The following is a 14293-nucleotide window of genomic DNA, read 5'->3' as shown; positions in this document are numbered from 1 at the left end:
TCTTCTTCTAGATCAGGAGACTTCTGCCTTTTTTTTTTTTTTTACTTTTCTTCTTTAGTGGGTGTTAAATACAAGAAGTCTAAAGACTTTTCATTTCCTTATGAGGCTGTTAAGATCTGGTCTTCTCTCCCTATTTCCTGGGCAAAATATATTCCGCGTATTAAAAAAGGAGGACAGAAGACCAAACGACAGCCAGTGTGGTTAAAAAGTGAGGTGAAGGAAGCTATTAGAGCTAAAAGAAAATCATTCAGAAAATGGAAGAAGGAACCGACTGAAAATAATAAGAAACAGCATAAGGAATGTCAAGTCAAATGCAAAGCGCTGATCAGGAAGGCTAAGAGAGACTTCGAAAAAAAGATTGCGTTGGAGGCAAAAACACATAGTAAATTTTTTTTTAGGTATATTAAAAGCAGGAAGCCTGCAAAAGTATTGGTTGGACCGCTAGATGACCGAGGAGTAAAAGGGGCGATCAGGGAAGACAAAGCCATAGCAGAGAGATTAAATGAATTCTTTGCATTGGTCTTCACCGAGGAAGATTTGGGTGGAATACTGGTGCTGGAAATGGTATTCGAAATTGACAAGTCAGAGAAACTTAATGAATTTTCTGTAAACCTGGAGGATGTAATGGGGCAGTTCTACAAACTGAAGAGTGGCAAATCTCCTGGACCAGATGGTATTCATCCCAGAGTACTGATAGAACTGAAAAATGAGCTTGCGGAGCTATTGTTAATAATATGTAATTTATCCTTAAAATCGAGCGTGGTACCGGAAGATTGGAGGGTGGCCAATATAATGCCAATTTTTTAAAAAAGTTGCAGAGGAGATCTGGGAAATTATAGACCGGTGAGTCTGATGTCGATGCCGGGCAAAATGGTAAAGACTATTATTAAGAACAACATTACGGAGCATATTCAAAAGCATGGATTAATGAGACAAAGTCAGCATGGATTTAGTGAAGGGAAATCTTTCCTCACCAATCTACTACATTTCTTTGAAGGGGTGAACAAACATGTGGATAAAGATGAGCTGGTTGATATTGTGCATCTGGATTTCCAGAAGGCGTTTGACAAAGTACCTCATGAAAGACTCCAGAGGAAATTGGAGAGTAATGGGATATGAGGTAGTGTTCTATTGTGGATTAAAAACTGGCTAAAAGATAGAAAACAGAGAGTAGGGTTAAATGGTCAGTATTCTCAGGAGCTTAACCGAGATTGGATAGCAGAGCCGGTAGTGGGAGGCGGGGCTGGAGGTTGGGAGGCGAGGATAGTGCTGGGCAGACTTATACGGTCTGTGCCAGAGCCGGTGGTGGGAGGCAGGGATAGTGCTGGGCAGACTTATACGGTCTGTGCCAGAGCCGGAGTTGGGAGACAGGACTGGAGGTTGGGAGGCAGGGATAGTGCTGGGCAGACTTATTCGGTCTGTGCCAGAGCCGGTGGTTGGGGGGCGGGGATAGTGCTGGGCAGACTTATACAGTCTGTGCCCTGAAGAGCACAGGTACAAATCAAAGTAGGGTATACACAAAAAGTAGCACACATGAGTTGTCTTGTTGGGCAGACTGGATGGACCGTGCAGGTCTTTTTTCTGCCATCATCTACTATGTTACTATGTTTTCAATGGAGAAGGGTAATTAGTGGGGTTCCCCAGGGGTCTGTGCTGGGACCGCTGCTTTTTAACATATTTATAAATGACCTAGAGATGGGAGTAACTAGTGAGGTAATTAAATTTGCTGATGACACAAAGTTATTCAAAGTCGTTAAATCACGGGAGGATTGTGAAAAATTACAAGAGGACCTTATGAGACTGGGAGACTGGGCATCTAAATGGCAGATGACATTTAATGTGAGCAAGTGCAAAGTGATGCATGTGGGAAAGAGGAACCCAAATTATAGCTATGTCATGCAAGGTTCCACGTTAGGAGTCATGGACCAAGAAAGGGATCTAGGTGTCGTCGTTGATGATACGTTGAAACCTTCTGCTCAGTGTGCTGCTGCAGCTAAGAAAGCGAATAGAATGTTAGGTATTAATAGGGAAGGAATGGAAAACAAAAATGAGGATGTTTTAATGCCTTGTATCGCTCCATGGTGCGACTGCACCTCAAATATTGTGTTCAATTCTGGTCGCCACATCTAAAAAAAGATATAGTGGAATTAGAAAAGGTGCAGAGAAGGGCGATGAAAATGATAAAGGGGATGGGACGAATTCCCTATGAGGAAAGGCTAAAGCAGCTAGGGCTCTTCAGCTTGGAGAAAAGGTGACTGAGGGGAAATATGATAGAGGTCTATAAAATAATGAGTGGTATTGAACGGGTAGATGTGAAGCGTCTGTTTACGCTTTCCAAAAATACTAGGACTAGGGGGCATACGATGAAGCTACAATGTAGTAAATTTAAAACGAATCTGAGAAAATCTTTCTTCACTCAACGTGTAATTAAACTCTGGAATTCATTGCTGGAGAATGTGGTAAAGGCAGTTAGCTTAGCGGAGTTTTAAAAAGGTTTGGACGGCTTCCTAAAGGAAAAGTCCATAGACCATTATTAAATGGACTTGGGGAAAATCCACTATTTCTGGGATAAGCAGTATAAAATGTTTTGTACTTTTTTGGGACCTTGCCGGGTATTTGTGACCTGGATTGACCACTGTTGGAAACAGGATGCTGGGCTTGATGGACCTTTGGTCTTTCCCAGTATGGCAATACTTATGTACTTATGTACTTTTATTGAGAAAAATGCCAACATACTTGAGTTTTTGTAAGAATTTGAAGACTTACTTTTTTAAAAATTATTATTGTGAATTATTTCTGTTTTTCATTTCTTATTGTAACCCGCTTTGAAACACCTAGGTCGGAGTTGACAGGATATAAGACCCATATCATATCACACATCATAAGTGCCAATATTCAGCCCTTATCCAGCTAGGATAACCACATAAAACACAGTCCTATCTTTATGTGGTTCATTATAGCCTGTTAAGTGCTGAATATTGCACTTAAGCAGCTATGTTTTAATTGGCCGCATATGCCCAGATATTCAATGACCCGACATTGAGCTACTACTGAAAAGACAAGCTAAATCCAAATATGGTTTATATCTTAGATGCAGAATCCATAAATCTTATTTGAAAATATTTCCATGTGTTTTGTGCAAGTTTGCAGATCCAAGTATAGAGTATGAGATAGGGATTCTTATAGGAAAATCACTGTACTGTGTGGTACTTTTCTTAAAAAGGGGGAAATGGGACTTGATATACCGCCTTTCTGAGTTTTTTTTTTTGCAACTACGTTCAAAACGGTTTACATATATTCAGGTACTTATTTTGTACCAGGGGCAATGGAGGGTTAAGTGACTTGCCCAGAGTCACAAGGAGGAAACCAAAGTAGAGCTTTTAGACCACCTAACTGCAGTGTATAAATGAAATGGACTCTATTCAGGGCACACATAATTATTAGGCAAATTAGGGGATTGCTCAGGGCATCAGTTTGTGGGTGGTGGCTAAAAACAGCAGCAATCGTAGTAAAACAATTGGTTTTAACAGTCACACAAGCTCAAAGATGTTGGAAATATTAATACAGAGAGAGAAAATTATATTATTTGGAGCTTGAGTCCTGTACTCAAATTCACTACTGTTACACCAGAAGTTCCATGAGGGGCCCCATAACAGGGTTTGAGAGTATCTACTTTTTTTGTGACGCATATTAATATTTTTGCAGTTTGTTAGTTTTTTAAAGTTTGTACATATTTTAAATCTGTTCGAGGGGGCTCTTTTACTAATATGTGGTAAGGTTGTGCACTTACCGTGCATTAGTTGCAAAAACTAGAGCAAGATACGTGCAAACCTTGTTTAAATGCCTAGAAATATATTGTCTGAATTTCTCCCCAAGGATTTTTTTTCCTGCCACGGTGTGATTCAGCCCACCGTTACAATATAGTATTTTGTTTTTCCATGTATTGCCCCATCCTCCTAGTACCTAAATCCTTCTTGGTGACACCAGGCTTTGAGCCAGCTATTGAAATTCTCAGTACTTTGCAATCTTTTCTCTCCCTTTCCAAAGGTAGGTAGTACTTCAGAGAAAGCTATTAGTTGTATCAAAGGTTTTAACCCCTCTCCCAGCTCCCGAAAAGCTCTCTACACAGCAGGGGTATTACTGGATAAGTCATTTGTTCCCAGGTGGATAACAACATCAGTGTTTGATTCCTTAGTTTCTTCTCTGATTATTTGCTTGGTACTCCTAGTAGCTGAAGAGCCTGGACGGCATTTCAATTTGCATGGCCCTTTGAACTGTGTTTCAAAGTTAATGCCTCTGATAATGGAATCCCCTATTAGTAACAGTTTCCTGGTATGAGTTTCAACATTAGTGATTTGGGGGTGTCTTTTCTGTTTGGGCACCTTCATATCTTTTTGTTCCACCTTCATTGCTTTTTCTTCCGCCTCAGTTCTATTTTCAGGGACATCACAGTACTGTAATGGAGCAACACTTGTGAGGGCGGATGCTTCTGTGCCACATAATGTAGTCTGCCTGAGCCTACCATGAATCATCTATTCTTAGGTGGTTTTATCCTTTGAGGCAGTGGTGAGAAGTTGGTATGATTCTGTACAGTCAGAGAAGCTGCTTTAAGTGCATCCAATTCCTTCTTTATTTTACTGAGCTCCTGTTTTAAACTAGCAAGCAGAAGACGGATAGGACAAGCCTTAAGTCTCCAGATGATTGGCCTTGAAACTAAAGCACCACAATTATTACAGAGAATAAAAGTCATCCTGATTGGTTGAAATGGGTATGAACAGGTGTACTATGATGGGGTTAACAGTCTGCAAGATTGCCTGTGTGTGACTGAGGAGTAAAGATAATGAGTTTTGGCTTGTCTATATATGACTGGAAAACCCTGGGGTGGGTGGGACTATAAGTCCCAGTGACTCAGCCAATTGCTGTATCAAAAAAGGTTCTCTAGGTATGACCAGAACTGATACAGTCTGATCAAAGACTTTTCAGTTGATTTAACTTTCAAATTCCACTAGAGTATAACTTTCCTTTAGTAAGTAAATCTAAATATTCCCAATAGCAGTTTCATCAATGTAAAATGCAAATTTATAACCAGTTGGGAGACTAAGTTTTTGGTTTTGCCTAGGACTGGCAGAACCTTTCCACAAAGTTAGAATGCTACAGGACCAGAAGCAGTTAGAAAAGCTTATCCTCTATCACAGCTAGGCAGGAAAGGAAAGAGGGTATTATTTTTTGTTGTTTTTGTTTTTGTCTTTTTTTGGTAGGGGGGAAGGGTTAGAAGACAGAGAAGTGCACCACAATACAGATTCACAGGACAAATTAATTAAACATTAAATTAAAGAGAATGTCAGGTAGCTAAACCTATAGCCAAAAAGTTGAGAAATTAGAATAAAATAATCAGAAATCACTTAGCAGTATTTTGGTTCAGGTCCAGCACATGGAATGCTGGACTTGATTGGTTGGCAGATATTCCAGAACTGGCTTGAAGATTCATTCAGTTGCTTTGAATGCATGTAGAGGGCTTCATTTCTAGCAGAGCCCCATAAGAACATAAAACCTGTTTGCTATATGGACTGACTTCAGACCCATGAAGCACACCTTTCCAACAGAGCATCAGTTTTCTAGATTCGGGAATAGAAATGAAGGCACAAGCTTAGTCTCATCATGCCATGTGTATTTTGTCATCTTGGTGGATAGAAAAAGGTGAGGTGAGTGAGAAGGAACCATATGCCAAGAGTAGAGACACTACGAAGAGGTTCATTCCACAGCTGAGGGCATTGGCTGATGTGAGCCAAGTTTTGGATGGAGATTTTTGTCCATTCATTCTTTTAAACTTGCATCCCTAGGGAGGTTTTTAAAGTCTCATTTCTCTCATTTGAAAGTTAGCTTGTCCTAAGGGAGGGACTGTCAAAAAGCTATAATTGACATAAAAAAGTCAACACTAAAAGTCTTTGTGAGTCACTTTAGGCATACAGCACTTCTCTAACCTTGTTTTTATACCCAGAATAAAATAAATGTCTATGAGAGTAAATTTTTCATTAATGAGCCTGTATGCCATCATCTACTAAGTCAATGTTTGCGAAGCTTAAATCAGAGGGAGAAACCATAAAGGTGATCCATCGATCTGCGCACTGTTAGCCTAGCTAAGGGCGATTTCAGAATGCAAAACAAAATGTGAAATTTGACACTTAGTTATGCAAGTATTGGCAACACTTCAGGTGTTGTGCAGTTGTAGAAATATTTTCTAGATCAATTATATAATAATATGACACCTTTTACTATACTCTGGATATTTATATATTTTTTGTTTTTTTTTTTATCATAGTTGGAGACAACTTCAAAGTCACTAGAATATTCCCATAATCACTTTATACATTTCTTGAGATTGCACCTTCTAGTGACAAGAAAACTTGATATGTTTGAGTGAGTGCAGTACAAACAAGACAGGGGTAAAGCCAGCTTGAGATTCAACTCAAACCAGGTGAATTTTCAACTTGGGGCAAATTCACTAATTTGATAGTACTTTGAACTTTTCCTAGTCTCACTAATTGCTTGTTGGACTTATTTTGAAGTTCTCGTATCCTAGTGCAGACTACTACAAAACTGAATGAAATAGTGATAGAATTTAAGCATTCTAGGAAATAGGAATGTATATTCATTATAGACAAGTGTTTAAAAGGACATTAACAGTCATGCAGTGTGATGCATGTGGGAAAGAGGAACCCGAATTATAGCTACGTAATGCAAGGTTCCACGTTAGGAGTCACCGACCAAGAAAGGGATCTAGTTGTCGTTGTTGATGATACGTTGAAACCTTCCACACAGTGTGCTGCAGCGGCTAAGTAAGCAAATAGAATATTAGGTATTATTAGGAAAGGAATGGAAAATAAAAATGAGGACGTTATAATGCCTTTGTATCGCTCCATGGTGCGACCACACCTTGAATATTGTGCTCAATTCTGGTCGCCGCATCTCAAAAAAGATATAGTGGAATTAGAAACGATGCAGAGAAGGGCAATGAAAATGATAACGGGGATGGGATGACTTCCCTATGAGGAAAGGCTAAAGTGGCTAGGGCTCTTCATCTTGGAGAAAATGCGGCTGAGGGGAGATATGATAGAGGTCTATAAAATAATGAGTGGAGTGGAAAGGGTAGATGTGAAGCGTCTGTTTACTCTTTACAAAAATACTAGGACTAAGTGGCATTCGATGAAGCTACAAAGTAGTAAATTTAAAATGAATCGGAGAAATATATTTCTTCACTCAATGTGTAATTAAACTCTGGAATTCGTTGCCAGAGAATGTGGTAAAGGTTTGGGCGGCTTCCTAAAGGAAAAGTCCAAAAACCATTATTAAAATGGACTTGGGGAAACTCCACTGCTTATTTCTGGGATAAGCAGCATAAAATATTTTGTACTTTTTGGGATCTTGCCAGGTATTTGTGACCTGGATTGGCCACTATTGGAAACAGGATACTGGGCTTGATGGACCTTTGATCTGTCCCAGTATGGCAATACTTATGTACTTAAGTTCATATACCTTTAAAGGAGCCAAATGACTGTAGGTGTGGAATCAGCTGAATCCTCATTCACATACATTTGATTTTGACATCATTTCAAAGCAGCATATATGATCAGATACAGTGGAGCTGCATTGGGAAAGGAAGAAGGGAGAGGGATGAGTCTCTTCAGCATTCATATTGAAACGTTTTGACAAGCACGTAAACAATCCTATCCCTGCTTCACTTTCTCCAAATCCTATCACTGATGATGTCAGTATCTCAGCTGGAAAGTGAAAGACAACAATCAGCAGAGCATCATTTTTGCTCCTGCTTTCAGAAAGAAAAGGCTACAGAAAGGTGCTCGCTTTAGGAATTACTTTGCTGAAGTCAAAAACTTGTAAAACTTGCTTATTGCAGCATTCCATTACAAGCGCTGTGTCCGAGGAGACAACGAAGCAAGCTTTCATTTTACAATGGTCTTTCTAAAGACCTTATTTTCTTTTGTTGAGGATTTGCCTTCATCAAATAGTTCCCAAAGGCATTTAGCATTAAGACTCCTGATGCAGGCCTAATGGCCGAAACACGATGTTGTGTCGAGTCTTGATACCTCAATAAATATCTTCATTATTATACATCCTTTCAGTCTTTGGAATCCTTGGTCGTCCTCCCACTTTTATCTGATTTCAAATAATTGAGTACAAACAGGGCTTTGAATGGAAATTGAGCAAAGACAGGGCTCTGAAGGGAGGAGGGAATGAAGCACTTTTTCTCTCTCAGTGTCAGAGAAAACTGACTTTTTTTTTCTAAAATTCTCTTTGTGGGTGTGGATCTATAACCAGGCAAAACATAGTGAAGGAGAAAAGAACCCAAACAGAACAGGGCAAAGACATATAGACAGGTAGCTACTGCTTCTCGTGCCAGAGAAAACTGAGAAAACGTACGTGCAGGATGTCAGACTCAGAGAAACAGAAGCCTGCCCTTGCAGACCAGCAACGCAGCCGCGCCGGAGAAGAGGACTTCGGCTGGCGGGGGTTGGGGACCCCCGCCAGCAAAGGTACCCGATGGCGGTGGCGGGTTGGCGTGAAGAGGGGGTTGAAAGGGTTGGCGCTGGGGGGGGGAGTCAAAGGTGGTGGTGGCGGTGGGGAGGTCAAAAATGGTGGGGGGGGTCAGCGGCACCAGGGGGGGGGCTAAAATGTGCCCCCTCACCTCGGGCTCTGGCCCCCCCTCCTGCCGAAGTCTGGCTACACCCCTGCTGTATAGTAACATAGTAGATGATGGCAGACAAAGACCTGTATGGTCCATCCAGTCTGCCCAACAAGATAAACTCATATGTCTGTGGCTAACTGCGAATATTCAGCAGAAATTAACCAGTTAGTGCCACTAAATATTCGCAGTCAGCACCTGTTTCAAAGTTGGCTAACTTGTGGGCATTGCAGGGGCAGAGTTGGCATTTATGTGGTTAAGTTGCTGATATTTAGCCCTTGACCACACAAATTGGGCTGCTTCAACAGCTGTCCTATCTTTAAATGGTTCAGCTTATACGATCAAGGGCTGAATATTGCTATATCTTACTGTACACCGCCTTGAGTAAATTCCTTCGAAAAGGTGGTAAATAAATCCTAATAAATAAATAAAAATATTAACCTCATAAAGAAAGCCAAAGCAGGAGTAGAGGATGACACACTGACCAATCCACCAGGGGAACGGCAGAGACGACAACCGCGCAATTGCTCTGTGCAATCGCCTTGCTGCCTGAACTTGGGATGGACCACCTCCACCGCCCCCCCCCCCCCCCTTGGTACATTACTCCCACATTCATAGTTGGATGTCAAAATGGGTTGAAAGAGAATCCTGAAGAACCTTTTGTGGATTGAGGCCAAAAAGGATAATGAACTGGTTGTTTTCCCAATCATCACTAGTAAAACAATTCTGTTATGCTGGGAAATTAAATTAGTAGGAGTTTATTTGGACTCTCATTTGTCCATGGATTTTGTAAATTAATTTTTTGATAAAGAAAGTTTATGGACAATTACTTGTATCACAATTCATAAACGCTTCTTATGCAAACATGTTCTAATGTGTCTAATTTGTCGTAATTATCCATAAACTTTCTTTATCAAAAAATTAATTTGCAAATCCGTGGACAAATGAGAGTTCACATAAACTCCTGATGATATAATTTCTCAGCCTAACAGAATTGTTTTACTAGTGATGATTGGGAAAACAACCAGTTTATTATCCTTTTTGGCCTCAATCCACAAAATGTTCATCTTTTCAGCATTCACTTTCAACCCATTTTGACACATCCAACTATGGATTTGGGAAAAAAGCACATTGATTGGGCTTCTAGATTATCAATTACCGTGATTGCAGGCACTAGAGAATGTAACAATAAAATGATTTATGGAGGTTCTAAATGGAATAGAGAACCTTCTAAGAAAGCTCTTCATTGGTTATTAATTAAGACAATGTTAGATTTTAAACTCTTGTTATTTATGTCTAAAAATTTGCATGGTTTGGCAAACATCTCTATGGCTACTCGGGTAACCTGTTATTTTCCAGTCCAATGCCTGTGATCAGAAGCTCAGTTTAAACAAACCTGCCCCCTACCTAGAAATTTAAATTACTTATTTGGAAAACATGATCTTCCCTATCCCAATACAACATTTTGTACCTATCCCGTACCGGATTTGGCGAATGCCTTCACGGTATTATGTAAGCCACATTGAGCCTGCAAATATGTGGGAAAATGTGGGATACAAATGTAACAAATAAATAAATAAATAAATAAATAAATAAATAAATAAAATTAATAGTATAAGCCCAGAAATATGGAATTCATTGCTGTTAACTTTACAGGAAGATTATATTCAGTTTTGGAAATGTTTAAAAACATGCCAGGCAATATTTAGCTGGCAGCGCTCAGCAGTTTTTTAAGTGTCACCAGCTAAATTAGACTCAGATATTCAATGTCAGGCCATGTCCAGGCACCAGCATTAAATATCCAGATATGATGATACATGTGCTGGCTGCTAGCACTTGTGCAGGTCTCAACCGATATTCAGCCGAGACCTGCATAAAATAATTATGTGGGTCCTGGTTGAATATCAGGTGGAACCTGCATAAGGAAATCTGTCTGTTCTCTCCCTCCCAACCCCCTCCAAGAGCACTGGGCTCTTCCTGACCCATCAAGAACAGCCTGGCACCCTCTGGAACCTCGAAAGAGAAGCTTTCCTCCTAGATCCCCTATGTGCCTTTCCATCATAAAGGCCCCCCTCCCCATTGCCCTTTAGGCCCTCCTGGGCCTACTTTAGCATCCCTGATAATCCAGAGGGGTAGATGCTGCTGCCCATATTAGCTCCAGGTGCAAAAAGACAGCCACAATTTCTAGTGTTAGTCTCATGGTACTACCACTAGGGTGCTAACTTTCCATATAAGGGCGATATAGTTCCTTTATCCCTTGGAATTCAAAGAGTCATGGGATAGGAGGCAAGGTTCTGGTGTGGATTAGGAATTGGTTATTGGACAGAAAACAGAGGATAGGGTTAATGGTCATTTCTCTCAATGGAGGAGGGTGATCAGTGGAGTGCTGCAGGGATCAGTACTGGGTCTGGTGCTTTTTAACATATTTATAAATGATATGAAAATCAGAATGATGAGTGAGGTGATTAAATTTGCAGATGGCACAAAACTATTCAAGGACGTTAAAACACATGTGGACTTTGAAATATTGCAGGAAGACCTTAGGAAATTGGAAGACCGGGCATCCAAATGGCAGATGAAATTTAATGTGGACAAATGCAAGGTGATGCTATTGGAAAGAATAATCTGAATCATAGTTGCCTGATGCTAAGGTCTACCTTTGCGTCACACTCAAGGACAAGATCTAGGTGTCATTGTACATAATATGCGGAAATCTTCTGCTCAGTGTGTGGTTGTGGCCAAAAAAGCAAACAGGATGCCAGGAATTATTAGGAAAGGGATGGTGAACAAGACCAAAAATACTAAAATGTTTCTGCATCACTCTATGGTGTGACCGCACCTTGAGTATTGCGTTCAGTTCTGGTCACCATATTTCAAAAAAGATATAGCGGAATTAGAAAGGTTCAAAGAAGAGCAACCAAAATGATAAAGGGGATGGAACTCATCTTATATGAGGAAAGACTAAAGAGATTAGGGCTCTTCAGCTTGGAAAAGAAATGGATGAGGTGAGATATGATTGAGGTCTACAAAATCCTGAGTGGTGTCGAATGAGTAGATCGATTTTTTACTCATTCCAAAAGTACAAAAACTAGGGGACACTTAAGGAAGTTACATGGAAATACTTTTCAAACAAATAGGAGGAATTATCTTTTCACTCAACAAATAGTTAAGCTCTGGAACTCTTTGCCGGAGGATGTGGTAACATCAGTTAGCGTATCTGGGTTTAAAAAAAGTGTGGACAAATTCCTTGAGGAAAAGTCCACATGGTCTTCTATTGTGACAGACATGGGGAAACTACTACTTGCCCTGGGATTGGTAGCATGGAATGGTGCTACTAATTGGGTTTCTGCCAGGTACTTGTGACCTGGCTTGTCCACTGTTGGAAACAGGATACTGGGCTAGATGGACCATTGTCTGAGAAATGCATGGTGGATTACTAGTGGATGAGAAAGGAAGTCATGTCCTTAAATCCTTCCATCAGGATTTTATTCAGAAGATGAACAAATAAGTACCTGTATACAATATGTAAGCCGCATTGAGCCTGCCATGAGTGGGAAAGCGCGGGGTACAAATGTAACAACAAAAAAAGTAGAATTATAGATTGTTACTGGACAGTTCATGGCTACCATGCCCCCAACTTTCCCAGCAAGACTTTGTTGCAAAGAAAGGTATAGCAACACTGGCTATGGAGAAAAGTTCATGGACTGAACTGTGATTGTGCCTTGGAAAGGGTTAACTAAAATTTCCTAAAACATTACATTATTGTATTTTAAACACACAGAAATCCTTTTCAAGTTTCCTACTTTCCATGTCAATTATTTAATTAAAATTTATTAAAGGTAAAACAAAAATCCGTCTTTCTTTTGAAACATATTGATTCTGCACAAAGAAACCACTTGGTTGGTTAAATGACCTGTCCACATTTAGACTTTTATAAAAAAATATGGCCATTCTCCTTTGATTATGATCCTTCATCAGCAGTAAGGTATACTTTGAGAGATTAGCTGCAATAAGAAAGGCTGCTTCAAGCAGCTTGATGGCTGCTAAAAGGGTCTGTGAAGGATGGAGCAGAACCAGGTCAGTTATAAGCGTGATTGTGGGCTTTGTTTAGCAAGCTAGGCAGGGAGGCATGGGAGACATTCACCTCCCTCCCTACCCAGTCCCAGATTCTTCAAATGGAAATTAGATTAGAGTCTTTTTGTTGAAAGAAGGAAAATGCTGTTTTAAAGACAGTCTCTGCCTTTTTGCAGTAACTTTTGAAAATCACTTGTGCTCTCATGATCAAAAGCAAACTCCGGTGCTAGAGGCTGTTAACGCCATACTAGCGCCGGAGTTTGCAAACCACCCATGATCAGAGCCCTCGAGCGCCTGCAACAACGCACTCGAGGGCTCTTAACGCAAGTAGCATGCAAATGCATGCTAAACAGGGCTTCCAGCATTCATAGATTGGGCGGCGCCCAGCCCTGCCCATTGCATCCTGGGATGCAGTGGGCGGGGCTACAGACCATGTAAGGGAGCGATTCCCTTACATGGTCTGTAGCCCCGCCCAGCACATCCCAGGATGCAATAGGCGGGGCTGGGCGCCGCCATTTTGCAGCGGCGTCGACAGAAAGAGGAGGGAGGCAGGCAGGCTGCGTCCCTCCTCCAACAAAAGGTAGGGGGGGCAGCGGGGGGGGGGGCGGCAGGGAGGGTGGGTGACCACGGACCACCAGGGAATCAGAACGCTGGGGGGACCATGGATTCAGAATGCTTGGGGGGGAGGAGTTGGGGTGGGCTAGAGACCCACCGAACCTCCAGCCCCCGTCGCTGAGTGGGAAGGAGGGTGGGATAGCGTTTGGCCGGAGGCGGCCACCATGAGTTATGGGGGTTTGGCGGGGGGGGGGGGGGGGGGGGGGTTCGGGCCTCGGCAGGCTGTTTGACAGGTTTGGGCTTTTGACAGCCCAGACCTGTCAAACAAGTGCGGGAGGATTGTGCTGAGTGCATGCTCGGCACAATTGTCCCGCACTTTAAACATGATGATCAAAGACAATAGCGCTGCTTAGATTTGCATGCATTATCTTTGATCATCGATGCAGAAAAGCCCTGCGCTGTCCCGGCGCTATTTTTAGGGCACTGTTTGGAACAGTGCAGGGCTTTTGATCATCTGGGCCTTGGACTGGGACATTTTTAGAGTATAGGTTCTGCTGATTATTTATTTATTTATTTATTACATTTGTATCCCACATTTTCCCATTTATGCATTAAGAGCTAGATTTAGCAAGTAAAAAATACTAACAAACAGTCCAGTTCTCCACTGGTATCACACCAAAACCAGGGATCAGTGTCCTCTAAACATATATAACAAAATGTGTGTGAAAGAAGAAGGTGCCATCAGATAAATAACTCACCCATTCACAGGTTTATATGATATGTATAACTGGTTACTTGGGTGGGTGGATTGTTTTGTCATTCATTGAGTAAACTCCCACTCAATAACTTAAAGTGCTCAATAGTGTCCTTCACACAAAATAAATCCCAATTTTTTTTTTATTTTGAATTTTAAAAGCACTTATCTGCTGCCAAATTCACAGAGCGGAATGTGGAGGCAGCAGGCTC

This window comes from Microcaecilia unicolor, chromosome 5 (assembly GCF_901765095.1).
Source record: "Microcaecilia unicolor chromosome 5, aMicUni1.1, whole genome shotgun sequence".
Taxonomy (NCBI): Eukaryota; Metazoa; Chordata; class Amphibia; order Gymnophiona; family Siphonopidae; genus Microcaecilia; species Microcaecilia unicolor.
This window is presented reverse-complemented; position numbering follows the sequence as displayed.